The following is a 15,111-nucleotide window of genomic DNA, read 5'->3' as shown; positions in this document are numbered from 1 at the left end:
CAAACACGGATACATTTTTTGGTGGATGACATTTGTGATTTATTTGTGAAAATAGGTGTCTAAAATATCAATTTTCAAAATTGATTAAAAAGCTCGAACTACTAGGAATATAGAAGCGTGGTTAGAAATTTGTGACATACAAACTTGCCAGAAATTCTTTTGGTTCAACAGCATCGGTAGATAATCAATCAATGAATTCAATACTGAAATCAAAAAAATTTAGGTATATTTTAAACTATTTTTTTTATAAATAAGCTTTTCCTAGAATTCAAATTCATCTACAATATTGTGCAAGTGGGTGTTCAAAATTGTTGTAGCCACATACGTCCCAAAATAAAGACAAAATCCAAAAAAAACGAATGGATGAAGATGTTACACCCAAAATAAAGACAAACTCCAAAAAAAACGAATGGATGAAGATGTTACACCCAAAATAAAGACAAACTCCACAAAAAATCAATGGATAAAGATGTTACACCACTGAGTTGTGCATTGAATCATGACATTAAGATATTATGACATATATTAGATATATGTTAATATAAAGTGGAAGAAACTTTCAATGGGAAGATACATTTTACAAGTACATTTACAAAGCATTGTAGCTAATTCATTTAATATATAGAAAAGAGTTTCACTATTCTTTTACTAAGCGACAGGATGTAAGTCAAAAACATCATGGTTGAACACTTCCACAAAAAACATGGTTAAGCAAACTGAAATCCATAATTAAATCATAGTTTTGTCCCCCTTTAACTAGTGGAATGGAAAATCATATGGGTTTCATAAAAAATGGATCAATCTAACCTTAATGAATCATGGAATGGTGAATCCCTCAATTCAATAATTGAAAGCATTGACATTCCCTTTCATCTAGCCTATTATCAGTTCTTGTAATGACGTATTTGGCATCTCCGCTTTAGACTACTTTGTGCAAACAAAGGGGTGAAAGATTATGGAGACAAATTTGAATTTGGTGGAATGATATTGAGGGAAGGGAAATCATATTCAAACAAGGGAAGTCAAGGATGGAACAGAGAGATGGGACATCAAAGGTGACTCTAAGTGGAACATTAAAGGTGACATGATAGGAAGTTTCTAATGCATTGGCATTTTAGACTACTTTTATTAATTTGATCATTAAAATACAACATTTCTAATATTAATAATTATACATATTTATTTTTTCTGTTACCTTGAAAACTCTTTTTAGATGTTAATGAAAATCCCTAAACTTTACATTACACAATGAAAACCATTACTTTTAGATTCTGAACTACAATATGATTGACCATAGATTATATACATTTAAATGGATTCCATATCATCTCGAAAAAGTAATACTTTACTCGTAAATTAAATTTAACCAAGAAATTCTAAATTTTTAAATATAAAATTGTTATCAAATACAATATAACATTTTCTTTTTAAATTTTTTATAACTAAAATTAAAATAAAATAAAATAATAAAAATATAATTAAAAATTAAAAAAATACACATTCTACTTCTTCTTAATAAAAAATAACATATTTTAATTATTTAATCCACTCAAATTATACCAACCATACATTTTTGAATGAATCCATAGCCGCAGCAAAACCAACCAAAAAAAAATTAAAAAAAATAAAAGAAATTTATCTCGAAAACCACCCCCACCAACTACTAAAAAGACCCCAGTTCGCCTAAAGCTGCCAATGCCCCAGAAAGCAGAATATTGCCTAGATTTTATCTCACTTTACCTGATCTACATTCCAGAGGGAAGGCCCTTCAGTCACAGCAGTGGACAATGAAATATTTAATCACTAGAGATTTGTAACCACTGATTCACATTAGACAATGTAATTCCGTTTCAAGGGTTTTCAGTGCTGGGCGTGGCACGCAGAAGAGCATCGTTACTCCGCTCTTGGTTTTCGGGGGAGGCAGAAATGCAAATGAGCATAACAAAATTTTGAGCAATTACCGGGGCAAGCAATGAGGGGCTCACCCCACCCAAAGTCCGTTTGGTTAAATCCCAACCACCTCCAGTCAGTAAGATATGTATCTTCAACACACATGAGCACCTGATCTGTGATCTCTGGACATGACCGTTTCATTTCAAGGAACGCTATGCTCGATCTCAGGTACTCCTCAGTTAAACATAACTTCGCCTTCTTTATCATCTTTACAACATGCGAAAGGGAGCCATTCACAACCACTTCCGCTCTACTGCTGCGCGCACATGCCACGTACTGACCATTGCCGTAGTATCCCTCTGCCAGAGGGGGGCTGAGGCGCCCCCTCACGTCGACTACGAAGAGAAACCTGACAACGTGATGAACAGGGATTCCCAGAACCCTTGTTCTCGCTCGCCACGCGAACGCTGCTAAAACATCAAAAGTTGTACAGTGCTCCTTCAGCTCCTCTACGATGGGCTGTTTTATCCTTTGCAAGGCATCTGAGTTGACAAAAAATGAGGCGAGGACCAGGTCCTCGATTCTCACAGTCGACAGCGGAGTGTTAGGATTAACAAGGTATCCACTTTCAAGGACCTCATGATGCTGGAAACGGACAAGATAGGGCTGGTGGGGTTTGCGATCTTCCCGCTGCCACACTGGTTCGACTGAAAGCTTCGCCTCTCCTCTCGCAATCTCTGCAAGTCCCATCAGAAACTGGGCTGCCCCTCGTCCGTCACACAGACTATGGTTGAAACTCACACCCACGACAAAGCCCCCGCAATGGAAGCGCGTGACCTAATTTTTCAAGATAAAAGCACGCGGTGTGATCAGCCATTTCATTAAAATCTTCCCAGTAATTGTAAAAAGAAATCCAAGAGTATATGAAAAGAGGTTTACCTGAAAAATTAGAGGGGGGACTTCCTCGACTTCTATGGTGAGCGGAAACTGAAAGAGCAGCTGATCAAACGACGATTTCAGCTCCTCGAATTCTCCCAGAATTGGTAGTGTGCTGTCCGTGGCGGCTTCAACAAAGAGAGTACCCTCTCCCGTGCAATCTACTTGGAGTTTACGACCGTCTTGTGTTTTTCTTACTCGGTTTATGATTGGCTAATAGTAAGACATAAGTTGTGACAATATATCCTGAATAACCCTAGCTGGATTTGTGGTGGTGTAATTATTCCTAGAACCATTATTGTAGACAAGCAATACATCAAATCTCCTCCTTACAAGGAAATGGTCGTCCAGATTCGAAAGATAGAGGATGGATTTGGGAGAAGGTCGAGAAGGTGGTACGAGGAAAGACTCTATTACCTTTAGAGGCAGCCGAACTTGGGAGCAATAAATATCAGGAGTCTCCATTGACAGATCCAGCTGCCACTTCACCTTGACTTATTTTTTTAAGATGAATCACCCCATTAAATCAGGAAAATATTAAGGACTATGTATTAAGCCAATGATTAGCTTACTTTTTCATATTATCTATTAAATATCACTTTATTATATCACTTTATTCTTATCCATTAAATATGATTTTATTTTTGTCTATTAAATATCATTTTATTATCTTGTTAGTTGGATGAGAAGACACATGTTAAACATGGTGCACTAAGCCAATAATTGAGTCAATGTTTTTTCATCTTGTCTATTAAATATCACTTTATTCTTATCTAATGGACAAAATGAAAAAACATGGAGCCAATCATTGGCTTAGCACATGGTGGTTAATGTTTGGGACAAATATTAAGCACCATGCACTAAGCCAATGATCGGCCTTTTCATCTTGTCAGTTGGATGAGAATAAAGTGATATTTAATGGACAAGATGAAAATTAAGCACCATGTATTGATTGGCTCAGTGCATTTTCATCTTGTTCGTTGAATGAGAATAAAGTGATATTTAATGGACAAACACCATATACTAAGCCAATGATTGGTTCAGTGCCTTTTCATCTTGTGCGTTGGATGAGAATAAAGTGATATTTAATGGACAAACACTAACCCAATCATTGACTTTGTGCATCATGATTAATCTTGTCTTCCATGTGACCACCTCCTTACCTTTTTCTAGTGGATCTTCCTCTATAAATAGTTTTAGCTAAGCAAATAGATTTTATGTTGAATTTCACCAATTGTTTATCACAAAGGAGATGGGATAAAGGAGATGGGATAATTTTTATATAACTTTTAGACATTAATTTTGGATAAAGAAATTGAAATATATGTATTTCATTTGAATTAATTAAATTTAAATTTAAATTAATTAAAGATTTAACTTTTATTAAATTTGAATTTTTTTTTTTTTTAATTTTCCAATATAAAAAACCATCATGGTTTCAGTTTTTAATTTTTTTTTTATAGATGGTTCAAACGTTGTCCCTTTTTACATGAATTAAACTAGAGCAAGCATGCAATCCTCTACATATTGTTTTATACTATTACCTTTTTTGAAAAACAAATTTGATTTTAGTTTACATTATTTATCATGGATTTTATAAGGTATTAAATTAATTGCAATATTATTTATAAGTAAATGTTGAACGTTTTAGAAATATATAATGTAACATAGTAATAAATTGTTGGACATATGTACTATTCACACATTTTATTTTATATTGAGATTGAATTGTTTATGATATTGACAAGACTAAACAGATTTTGTAATAAATGGTTGGATATATGTACTTTTCACACATTTTATGTGTAACATTCTATATTGAGGTTGAATTGTTTATGATCTTTACAAAGACTAAATGGATTTTGGAGGAATTTTAACATAACGAGTGGGATGGTAATAGGAAGGCCTTTTCACATAATGAGAAGGTTAGAAAGGAGTGGTTAGCTCTAAATGATTGTAAAAAGAGTGGTTAGCTCTAAGTGATTGTAAATGGAGTTATTTTTTAGTGGTTATATGTGTATTTTTTGGGAGATGACTTAAAAAATAGTGATTTCCTGTGTTTAATATGAAAATGTTTCACATATAATCTGAACATAATAATAATAGTGAAGTGATTTAGAGATTTTTAAAAGTAAATGTCATAAATATTAATATATTTATGTATTTGTTGATTAAAAAATTCAATATAAATTAAATATGTATTTTATATTGATATTTTGTTTAAGATAAGGATGGATTGTTTTGAATTGTTTTTTAGTTTTGGTTAAAGAAACTAGTACAATTATTGTCATTGTGTTTTTAATTATAAAAAAGTAATAGAAAGATATAATAGTGTTTTTTTCATGTTATAATAAAGTATTAAACATGAGAAGAGTTTTTTTCCATCAATATTAATTTACTTGAATTCAATCAAGGATGGACATAATGTTTTGGTTTCATATTAGGGTAGGCATAAGTTAACTATTGTCTTTCACAATGCATTAGTGACAATGAAAACATGGAAAAACAACAATATGTTAACTTGCAAGATTATTTAACATACTTGTACAATGAATTTGGATATGGTATAAAAAGTAAAATTGAATTAGCTTTCCAAATATATAATCTGTATTTCTTAAATATGCATTTAAATAGATGAAATTTGAGTTTTCCTATGTATATTATTTTTCATAGATGTAATTTCCTTTGTAGAGAACACATTGTTATAGTATAACACTATTTTTTACAAAATAGTGTCATGCTATAATGGAGGTTTTAATGTATTTGTATCATAAACCACTAGGTTTGGCACTCTAAACCTAAATCCAAGGAAACCAAATTAGTGAACATGTAGGCTAAGGTTATCACTCTTACTAAAAAAATTGAAATAGAAAGAATGTGCATAGACTTTAGAATGCATAGCTGTATTTGAGCACATGTGATGCAGGTCAAATAACCATAGGTCTGCAACTTAATCATAAACACACACCATAATACCAAAAATGAACTGAGATTCACCCAATAACAAAATACACATAAACTCTCCAAATAATTAATTAAAGGAAATATTTACAAGAGAAATCATGGCCCGATGATTGGCCTCTCGTTCCTCACAATCATTCACATACTTCTACCTCTTACATGCCTCATGGGCTAACGTCAATTTATACAAATGGATTAGAACCCAAGGTAGGTTCTAGATCCCTCAACAAACTCCCAAAATATCTCTCATAATCCATAAAATCTCTCATCTAATCCCTTATCCCTAGATAAGAGCTAACTAATCCATAATCCTCTCAAACCTTCCACAATACTCTCAAATCTTCTCCTATTTACAATAATCTTCATTCTCTCTTAAAAACTATAGGAAAAATACAATAAATAATTAAATCCTAGCGTTCTAAAATAACTCCTCTAGTAAACGATTGACCTAGGTTAGATGCATCTGCATCAACATGCGCACATTTAAAGCATAAGTTTATGCTCTACGAACTTGCATGCACTTTATCACTAAGTGTTCATAAGGTGTGTTTGACAAAAATTTGCCAAAGAAATCTTGTAGGTATCTAGGGCCATCAACAACATGTTGACTCACCATAAAGAATCTTTCAAAAGTATTTTTGGTCTCTTGATGGGTATAGTCAACATGGGTATGGATCTTGGGGCCATGTACATGAGAATGGGATGGAAAATTAACATGGAGCCAAAAAGGAAAATTTTATCCATCTAGGGCCAAGAACAATTCCTTAAACAACCACACATGACCTGAGAGTATCATTGGCCTATTATTTTTTATGTTGTGCCACTAGGTGGTTTTCAGTAGAAATATATGTGTCTTAGATCCCTAGAAATGATCTAGATCTTCTCATCTCTTCTCTATTTGCCCCTATCACCCACTCTTCATTCCCACATCTTTGAATTTCACCTATATCCCACTGTTATCTCACTTATTTCATAATGTCACGTATCTCTATCCACACTATTTATCTTCTTACCTCCTCCTCCTTTTCCTCTTATGCACCATTCCCGCAATCCCACCACTCATTATCTCACCTATCTTCACCTCTTACTACCTCTCCCCACTTTATTTCACCTTCCCTCTTGACTTACCTCCTTTCCCAACCCCTTTTGTTGTAACCATCCATGTTTATCTCATTCTCAATGTGTCTCCATGCCAACACCCCTATAGCGTCCAACACCGTAATCCATCTCTCAAGTGACAACCTACCTCTACACTTCCTTGTCCCAAAACCAGAAATCAACCTCCAAAGTGCCAAAACTTAAAATCCCCATTAGAATACCCTCTCTCCCAAGCTTCCCACACTTATGCCCTCCCTTGTCACCCCTCCTCCCCCGCTCCCCTGAGTCATTGCCACAAACCCAACAATTGATGTTACCACCCTCCATTACTCCCCTAGATCCACTCCCACACATCCTCTTATCCAAAATTTAATTTGAGGAAGACAATCATGTTAGGGCATAAATATGTTAAAACAATAAGACACTAATAACAATAAAATAATAATATCTTTTTAATGTCAATCAAACTCATGGATTCATAAGAAATATTAAAGAAATCATGTTAAATTACAATTTATTAATTATAAGCTAGGAATAAGGGTTAATTAATCACTAATGAAGCTTAAGTATTGATCAAGCTTAAGGTTAACCATAACCTTGATCATTAATAAAGGTTAAGATTAATCATATTTTATTCATTAATCAAAATTAACCGTTAGTTAATCATCTAGCGTAATAAGGTATAGAATACTAGTGTATCCATATAATGTGTGGGTATGTAGCTAACATATTCATACCTCTTAATTATATTAATAATTCTTATAAGAATCAAGCAAGTTAATCACTAAAGAAGTAGGTTATAATCAAAGAGAAAGTACTAAACAAAGACAAACAAAAACTAAATTGACATATAAGACTCAAAATTTAAAGTAAAAAAAAATCCATTTATTTAAAAACAATTTTATATATATAGTAACTTCTTAAAAAAAAACTACACCCATTGAATTTCTTAATTAATGTATAATTTGAAAATAAAATAAATATTCTTATTTCTTAATTAATATATAATTTAAAAATAAAATAAAATAAATAATTTAATTTTATATATGAAGGGGAATCTTTTCTCCTTAAAGTTGTTTGAAATTTATTTATATTTTAAGGAAAAACTTAAATAAGTGATTTTATTAATTTTTTAATTAAAATGGGAAGTTATATTTTTTTATATTTTATTATTTAAATTTTATTTTTAAATTGTTGAATTGAGGCTTCTGTGATCCATATCAAATTTAAGAGAAGATATTCGGCGAAAATCACAAGATAAATTATTTGTCGACGCGTTTCGAACCAGCTAGTGTGGTTCATCGTCAGGACAAGTTGAAGAGACAGATCTAGCTTAGCATGTTAAATAGTATGAGCAGAGTCTCCAACGGCTATCTGGATTAACGACTACTTTTGACCTTAGGACCAGAGTCAAAAATTATTATAATTTAATGGCAATTAGTTATATTAGGTGACCATTAAAAATATATAAATATATAAAATAATTTAAAGGTGTTAATGGTTAGTTAAAAATGTATTAAAAATTATAGGTTAATTAGTATTTAAAAGGGGAATAAATGTATATATATATATATAAATAAAAAGTAATATACATAGAAGTAAGTTAGAATTAATAAGAATATAATTCTAAATTAGAATTATTAAAAACTATATTAAAAATAATTAAATATTATAATTTCTCCTCTCAAATTAATTATTAATTTTTAATAAAAGGTATTAAACTTTTTATCCCAAAAAAATGATTCTTTAAATTATCACATGCTCATAGATGTTTCTTAGGACTTTCAAAAATTTAATTTAATTACCAATAATTAATAAATAGCCAATAAGATTTAATATTTATAAAATATTTTTAATATTAGTTAGGACTTTCAAAATTTTCATTTAATTATCAACAATTAATAAATAGCCAATAAGATTTAACCTTTATAAAATATTTTTAATATTAATTAATATAAAAGATAAAGACTTATATAAAAATAGTTATATTTTTTTTTACTTAATTAAAAATAATTATAAAATTAAAATAAAGTCAAATATATACCAAATATCTTGTTTTTAAGTGTGAAAAGGATGGTGGAAAAGGTCTAAAGAAGTTTGGGAAGAACCAGTGTGTACATTTTACACATCTAAAGCTATGGAATTGGAAAAACATTTCATTTTAGAATGTGATGTGTTCAAAGACATCCAAAAAAATTGGAAAAAGATTAAATTATAAAAAACGAAAAACAAAGAACTAGTAGTCTCATAAATTACTTTTAGTCTCATGAACCTTAAAATATCATTTCATTTCATTTCATTATTAAAAAGCCATAATATTGTAATAAAAAATCTCCAAAATTTATGCTGAGAGAGCACTTGGAATGAGAAGTTTTTATGATTAAAAAGTCATATATACATATTTATATTACATTTGTCTAATATTAAATCATAATAGATTTTAAAATGGCCCAGATCTCAATTTTTCGCCGAAGGCAATGGGGATCAGTACAATTATTAAATTTGAAAGGTCACATCACAAGGTCATATATACATATTTATATTACATTTGTCTAATATTAAATCATAATAGATTTTAAAATGGCCCAGATCTCAATTTTTCGCCGAAGGCAATGAGCAACTCCTATTTCTTACCCCATAGAAAAGTTAATGCACTCTGACATGCAAGGGGAATCGCAGTTTCCTTGCTGCTAAAGTGCCAAAATCAACTTTGAGGGAAATATAAATGCAAGGAAACTGCTATTCCCCTAGCATGTCAGAGTGCATTAACTTTTCTATGGGGTAAGAAATAGGAGTTGCCGAAGGCAATGGGGATCAGTGCAATTATTAAAGTTGAAAGGTCACATCACAAGGGAATCCAATACCGATCTCATTTTTGTAAACACGTGGTGGAATCTGTAGGCCTGTAAACCGTTTGTACAGCAAGGACCACTCGCATAGAGGCTAGAGCCAAAGGGTTTTCGAAATATACATCCATTTTAAGCTTACCAAACCCACCATTAAAATCATATCGGATAACGTAACGTTGAGATTAAATCCCAGTGCCAAACACGTGGTGGAATCTGTAGGCCTGTAAACCGTTTGTACAGCAAGGCCCACTCGCATAGAGCCAAAGGGTTTTCGAAAACATCCATTTTAAGCTTACCAAACCCACCATTAAAATCCCAGGTATATCGGATAACGTAACGTTGAGATTAAATCCCAGTGCCCATACTCAATGCAAAAGAATCTCATTCACTCTGCTTCAAAGAAACACCGTCCTCGAAAACTGTCCGTCCTGTCAACACTTTTAATCAGTGGGGTACATCACATTCACATTATTACATAATTTACCTAATAATAAAGTACACATTTTACCATATATTTTTTTAAAGTATTGGGATGTATATTAATATTTAGAAAGATTGAATGTTGTATTGTGAGTAATTACATATTTTATTATATATTTTTTTAGTATTGCTTTGGATCCCGAGAAAGATTGAATGTTGTATTTTGAGTCTGTAATTTAAGTAGGAAAGAAAAATGCACATAAGAAGAGGAAACTAAATTTATAATGGAAGACACATAATTTTATGTATTATGTGATAAAATTTTCACAATGTATCAAAGCAAATTTTTATAGGGCAAGAGATTGGAATGTTTTATTATTCGAGGTCAACAACCACTCTCTATAATACAATAAGCCTTATGGGTAACAACATTTTTATACAAAAGAACCATTACTAAGGTAAATTACATTTACAAAGTTTTTTAATTGTTGTCATTATTAACAATTTCCACCCTGACAACAATTTTCCTATTCCATTGCCCATGTTCATTCATCATCTTTTCTGCAAGCCAAGAGAAGCCAAACATCACTACAACTTCTCTACCAAAACTAGTTTCCTAAACATGTCTACACAATTCTCTTGTGTGTGGACCTTTTTGAGAGCTACTTTGTCGTCATCAATTACTTGCCTTACAAGTATCACATTGTTCATACCAAACTTTGCAAGTAATCTTTCCGCATACTTTTGATGTGATAACCAGAGCTTTCCATTTATCCTATCTTTGTGTATCTCCATGCCCAAGATTTGTTTTGCAGCTCCAAGATCCTTCATATCAAACGTCCTAGCAAGTTGAGCCTTTAACCTGTTGATCTCTTCCGTGCTTTTGCTTGCAATAAGCATATCGTCACATACAAAAACAAGATAATGAATATACCATTGAAAATTTTAAAATACACACAATGATCATATTCACTTCTAGTGAAGTTTTGACTCACCATGAATGAGCCAAACTTCTTGTACCATTTCCTAGGAGACTATAAAACCTTATGGTTGTTCCATATAGATCTCCTCATCTAAATCTCCATGAAGAAAAGTTGTTTTAACATCTAACTGTTCTAACTCAAGGCCAAGTAATGCAATTAGTGCTAACATTGTATGAATAGAAACAATTTTTGCAACTAGCAAAACAATATCATGAAAGTCAATACCTTCTATTTGAGAATACCCATTTTCTACCATTCTTGCCTTCTATCTTTCAATATTTCCATCAACATTTTTCTTCTATTTGAAGTCCCATTTACATCCAAAAACACTTCTCTGTTTAGGAACTTCTACAAGATCCCAGGTTTTGTTCTTCGCAAAGCAATCCATTTCCTCGTCCGTAGTCTTCTTCCATTCTTCATTATTTTCATCATCCATTTCTCCCTTATAACAAGAAGGTTTCCCATCCTTAGTAATCAGGGCAACATAAGAAGCAGAATTTTCATACCTCTTGGATGCTCTTCTTTCCCTTGCAAAACTCCTAAGAGTGACTTGTCATTGAGATTTTACACTTTCCTTTATACCTTCTTCACTTTTTTCTTCAAAAGTTTCTTCTCCTTCTGACTTTCTGAAAAGGTTGAGTCTCCAACTTAATTTGTTGGTTCGACAATACCTATCCTTGTTCAACTTTTTCAACATTAGTTTTTAGAAGAAAAAAAAAATCAAACATTATGTCTCTAAAAATGACGATCTTTAGCGTAGAAGGGTCCCACAACCTGTATCCTTTCACAACATCGTCATACCCAACATAGACATAACATTTTTCTTTTGGGTCTAACTTAGAGCACTACTTCTTTAGAATAAGAGCATAAGCATTACAACCAGAAATTCTTAAATATAAATAATCACAAGACTAACTCGACCAAACTTCTTTATGAATTTTACAATTGATAGCAACTGAAGGTGATCTGTTTACCAAATAACAAGTAGTGGATGCTGCCTCTACCCACATCTCCTTCTGAAGATTAGCATTGATAATCATGCTTCTGGCTCTTCCCATAAGAGTAATGTTCGTACATTCAACAATGTCATTTAGTTGAGGAATATAGATAGTAGTTTCATGTCTAACAATCCCTTTATCGTTGCAATAATGTTCAAATTCTAAGGAAGTAAATTCATCGCCATTGTTAGTTCTTAAATATTTAATTGTATTTCTTATTTTCCTTTCCACCATAACTTTAAAGTATTTAAAAGCATTAAATACACTATCAACAACAACTAGGCCTTCCTTTGTGCAATCCTTCAACCTCAATGAATTCTCCCTCCTTGGGAGCACTCCTTTGACCCAAAGGAATGCGCCCTCCTCCTTTGACCTGAAAGAATGCATCCTCCTTGGGCGCACTCTTTCAGCTTGAAGGAATGTTCCCTTCTTAAGTGCATGAGCACACCCCGAAGGCTTTAAGCTCCACCGTTCAACCTTACACAATGCGCCATACACCCTCTTAACCCTTTAAGCACATGAGTGCACTTCGAAGGCATGAAGCTTCATCCTTCAGCCTTCGAACTTGCGTCATGCACCCTCTTTGGTATTTTGAGTGCATGAGCGCACTTTGAAGGCACGAAGCTTCGTCCTTCAGCCTTCAAACTTGCACCATGTACCCTCATTGGTTTCCTTTGAGCACATTCGTTCGATCTGAAGGGATGAGCCCTCCTTGAGAGCACTCCTTTGACCTAAAGGGTTGCGCCCTACCTGAGAGCACTCCTTCGAACTGAAAGGTTGTGCCCTCCCTGAGAGTACTACTTTGACCATAAGGAATGCACCCTCCTTGAGAGAACTCGTTTGATCCAAAGGAGCGCACCCTACTTGAGACCACTCCTTCGACCTGAAGGGATGTGCCCTCCTCAGTTTCTTGAGCGCATGAATGCACTCTGAAGGCACGAAGTCTCATTCTTCAGCCTTCAGGAGTGCACCATGTGCCCTCTTTCTGTCCCTTGAGCACACAATGCACTTGGGAAGCCTGAAGCCTTCCCCTTCATCCTTCGGACTTGTAGCATGCACCCTTCCTTAACTGTCTCCCTCTCTTCAGAACATGAGTACATGTCGAAGCCACGAAGTCTTTCCCCTTCATCCCTTCAGCCTTTCAAAGTGCGACCATGCACCGAGAAGCCCATTTTGTCCCTCTCAAGAGCACTAAAAAGGGAATGAACAAAAAATATGAATAAAACATGGTAGAATAAGATATTTTCATCTTGATAGTTGCTTGGCATGAGTGATTTCAGGCGTAAGTATTCCAGAAACATCATTGCAAGCTCACAAGAGGAATATTGGGAAAAGAGAACAAAGGAAGGAAGTTGCATGAAGAACGAAAAACACACTTGAACCTTGATGATCAAAGAACCCCAAACACTCCATTACATCAAAGACCCTTTGGAGGGTGAGGACATCAATGATTTAAGTTTATTGACGAAACGAAGACATAAGTGGCAGCCATGTCACCACTAGAGAAAGTCCATGTCATCAATCATGATTAGTCCTAGTCATCAAAGATAGTGACATGTCAAGTCTCATCACATGATCATGTGGAAGTCATAATGTATTATTGTAATCATTATAACAGAAAGGTGGAAGTACAAGAGTCATGTATGAACTAAAGAGTCGTGCAAGTCCAAAAGACATGTAATATCAAAATTCATATGTAATTCCAAAGGTTGTAGAAGTCCAAAGGTCACTAGAAGTTGGAAAGTCAAGAGTCATGAGGATGTGAAAGGTCATTCCTCAAGTTATAAATAGATCTTATTATTCATGTAAAGGACTTTTTAACCTTGGATTCTCCCATAAGGCATTAGAGAGACAGAGTTAGTACTTTTGGGGAGCAAGTAGTGGCTCTAACACTCCACTATTGGAGCTAGTAGTGTTCATTGTATTTATGTATCTTGGGACTTTTGCTTAATATTGAATCCTCTTAAGGCCAACACATTTTCATGCCATGGATTGTGAATGTTTCTAAGACTATTATTTGAATGCTTATGGTTCATGTTTTCTTTCACCAGTAATGGAGTAATTGAACTATTTCGGTGACTTTGGTGCTTCTTGTTGGAAATGTATTGTTATGTTTATAATGATCGTCACAACTTTGTGAACTATTTCGCTTAACGTTAGATGACCCTTTCTCTTTCACATGTTTCTCCATTAGGGTAGTACTATTACTTTTCTCTTAGAGGCTCACTTTATTCTCCCTCTAGAGTGAAAGAACCTAGATACATCTGCAATCAGATATTCACAAGGCACATGCGCTTGCTCATTCAAAAGGACATTTGCATTTCTCTCTCTTGCTGACAGCTAAATCCAAGGCATATCTTTAAGTTAGTTTTATTTGGGATGTATTACATATGGGAATCCTACACCAAACGATGTAAGGTCTAATTAGGACCTTATATCTAGGATATCCCCTTTATGTTGCTAGTTTCCAGTGCCGTCAATATTTTGGCACTGGAAGGAGGGCCAAATTACAAGTGGTGCCCATTGAGTCTGTTTTGAATCTGTTATCTTTAATGGCTCTTTCCAAAATCATAATCCTGGAGTTTTTTTTCAAACCTACCTCCTGGTAAACTTTCAATCTCCATAGAACGTGTTCATGCCTTGTCTCAATTCAAATGTAATGGCGAGAGTGGTATGTTTTTATCTAGACACATAAATGATTTTATTGGGTTTTGTAAAACTCGTGAAATCAATGATGAAGATGTTATGTGTATTCTATTCACCCTAACTCTTGAAGGTCATGTTAATAGATGGTGTCATACCTTACCATATGACTCCATACATTCCTTTCATCAATTCCTTAAGTAGCTTCATCAAGCTTTTGATAGGTATGATTATCGAGATGTTTACAAAAGAATCAATCATCTTAGAATGAATCCTAATGAATTAATTGAGGATTTTTCTAATATGTTCCTTCATTTATGTTGTGTGTTT

At 33.4% G+C, this 15,111-nt stretch overlaps 1 pseudogene across 1 annotated transcript; it reads right to left on the bottom strand.

Annotated features, from left to right (window-relative positions):
* Positions 1 to 1,518: 1,518 nt before the first annotated feature.
* On the bottom strand, positions 1,519 to 3,316 carry LOC149179147 (taxadien-5-alpha-ol O-acetyltransferase-like; annotated as a pseudogene). Its single transcript, XR_016258899.1, has 2 exons — positions 2,833 to 3,316; positions 1,519 to 2,730 (listed from the first exon to the last, which is right to left on the bottom strand). The product of XR_016258899.1 is annotated as a taxadien-5-alpha-ol O-acetyltransferase-like (transcript).
* Positions 3,317 to 15,111: the final 11,795 nt, after the last annotated feature.

Source organism: Pinus tabuliformis, chromosome 4_1 (assembly GCF_031772625.1).
Source record: "Pinus tabuliformis cultivar Carrire ecotype Pingquan chromosome 4_1, CPIR1, whole genome shotgun sequence".
NCBI classification, from domain to species: domain Eukaryota; kingdom Viridiplantae; phylum Streptophyta; class Pinopsida; order Pinales; family Pinaceae; genus Pinus; species Pinus tabuliformis.
The sequence above is the reverse complement of the archived record's forward strand: the minus strand, read 5'-3'. Positions and strand labels throughout refer to the sequence as shown.